This window comes from Babylonia areolata, chromosome 6, assembly GCF_041734735.1.
Source record: "Babylonia areolata isolate BAREFJ2019XMU chromosome 6, ASM4173473v1, whole genome shotgun sequence".
NCBI lineage: Eukaryota > Metazoa > Mollusca > Gastropoda > Neogastropoda > Buccinidae > Babylonia > Babylonia areolata.
Window position 1 is genome coordinate 18,796,251 of NC_134881.1, and position 2,500 is coordinate 18,798,750.

General features: G+C 45.6%; 1 protein-coding gene across 1 annotated transcript in view; it reads left to right on the forward strand.

Annotated features, from left to right (window-relative positions):
- The window catches only part of LOC143283312 (glutamate receptor ionotropic, kainate 2-like), a 609,057-nt gene that overhangs the window by 473,425 nt on the left and 133,132 nt on the right, over nt 1-2,500 (forward strand). The window lies entirely within an intron of this gene.

Below are 2,500 nucleotides of genomic sequence, written 5' to 3' on the forward strand. Positions count from 1 at the left end.
TATATATATATATATATATATATGTATGTATGTATGTATGTATGTATCATGATCCATTACTTCATTCTATCCAATCTGGTGAGTATTTCCTCCCGTCATCCCCCCCCCTCTCACCCCCCAGACCCCCCCCCCCCCTCTCTCCATCTCTCTCTCTCCATTATGAGTTGATATTACGACATTGTTCAAAGATATGTATATACACAATATTCACGAATTACATATATAATATTTTTTGTGCGCATCATGTTGTAAAATGTTTCTTGTTTATGTGTACCCCCTTCAAATACAGGCATGGCCTTTCTTGAATAAAACATCGTTATCGTTATCTCTGTCTGTCTGTCTGTCTGTCTGTCTGTCTGTCTGTCTGTCTGTCTGTCTGTCTCTCTCTCTCTCTCTCTCTCTCTCTCTCTCTCTCTCTCTCTGTGTGTGTGTGTGTGTGTGTGTGTGTGTGTGTGTGTGTGTGTGTGTGTGTGTGTGTGTATCCCGTCCTACCCACCACCCCCACCTTCCTCTTCCGCTCTCCCCTCTGCCCACGGTCCATGTCTAACATTGTTCTGCGGAGGAACAGAAGGCACTGTCCCCCAGACACACCCGACCCCAAACTCCATCCTTGTTCCAACCCCCCACCCCCACCCCTCACCCCTCATCTCTCTCTCTTTCTCTCTCTCCTCTGTCTGTCTGTCTGTCTCTTTCCATCATATCCCTCCAGCCGTATCCTATAATGCCCCAACGGAGGAAGGATAACGCGGGCGTTGACACTTACAAGATGGAGCCAGGGAAGCTGGATTTCTGCCGTTGATTAATAATTCAGTGAAACCTGACCCGGTCGTTTTCCAGTCAAGGAAGGAAGGATGGAAGGAAGGGGGGGGGGACGGAAGGGAGGGAGGAAGGAAGGAAGGGAAATTCCCGAAGCCTGTCCTCCCTCCCTACCTTCCTCCCTGCCTGGGACACGGTGCACAGTCAAATGGATATTTTTGTTTTTTTTTTAAATAAGAAGACCCCCCCCCCCCCCCCCCCAAAAAAAAAAAAAAAAAAAAAATCTGGGAGAGAAGGCAACGCATCACTCAGAATTTCCGAGACTTATCTATTCATTTAGTTAGTTAGCTTGCTTGTTAGTTAGTTAGTTATGTATTTGATTAACTAGCACTGACACTCACGGGTGGTCATAACACGTCCGATCCCTTCACACACACACACACACACACACACACACACACACACTCACTCACTCACACACACAGACATGAGAGAGAGAGAGAGAGAGAGAGAGAGAGAGAGAGAGAGAGAAATCCACACGAGCTGATCAAAATATGAAGCGTTTGTGCTCTCTGTCTCTCCCTCTATCTCCACGCTGCCACTACTCTCTCTCTTTCTCTGTCTCTCTCTCTCTCTCTCTCTCTCTCTATCTCTCTTTCATAATTATACTTTTGAATGGTTTACTAAGTATTCAACATCATACACCCAGATATCTATATTCCAAACTGGATCCAGCCAAGCATTTCATCATGGAGCAAAAGACATCTGATAAACTCAGACCAAAAGAAAGCACCAGAGGCATCTAAAGCAAACACCTCCTTGGGAATTCTTTAATGAGTATTTTGATTACAAAGGCACAATTCTAAAGGACAAAAATAAAGTGCTGACGTGCCTAACAGGCGATTGTGTTTTCTGTGTTCCACCATCGTTTTTACCCTGTTTTAGTGTGTGTGTGTGTGTGTGTGTGTGTGTGTGTGTGTGTGTGTGTGTGTGTGTGTGCGCGACACATGTAGGTGTAATGAATAAAGAACAAAAGTGCATGCTGTCTCTCGAGTGCACTTACTTTGGGAGAACAGAAACAAACGTTTCTCGGTTAATCACATCGATTCCGTCGTACCGGTGTTTACAAAGTCTCTTTTTCTTCTCCGGTTTCATCCCCTCCTCTCTCTCTCTCTCTCTCTCTCTCTCTCTCTCTCTCTCTCTCTCTCTCTCCTGAACGTTTCGTCCTCATGTCCTTCCCTCCCTCCATTTGTCTGTTTTATCAGTTGTTGTCGTTGTTTTCATGACATTTTTATAACAAAATACCATTTTCCCAATGATTTAAAACACACATCACAAACTCCTTAACTTTCTCTTGTCTCTCTTACTCTTCCTCTCCCCGTCTCTCTACATACCCCACCCTGCCCCTCTCTCTCTCTCTCTCTCTCTCTCTCTCTCTCTCTCTCTCTCTCTCTCTCTCTCAGTGTCTGTCAGTCTCCCTCTGTACCTGTCTCTTTCCCTTTCTCTCTGTGTGTCTCTGTCACAGTATTCTTAGAGGGGGTGGTTGCTGCTCAGAGTACGTTGGAGAAAGACGAAGTACGATTGTTATGAGAAGCACACTAATTTGTTATACGAAGCGGTGATTCTCTCCCCCCCCCCCTCTCTCTCTCTCTCTCTCTCTGTCTGTCTGTCTCTGTCTCTCTCTGGATCTAAAGGTTTGTGCGCGTGGCTGTTGGCTCAGTTTTCGTGATGCTACAAATATGGG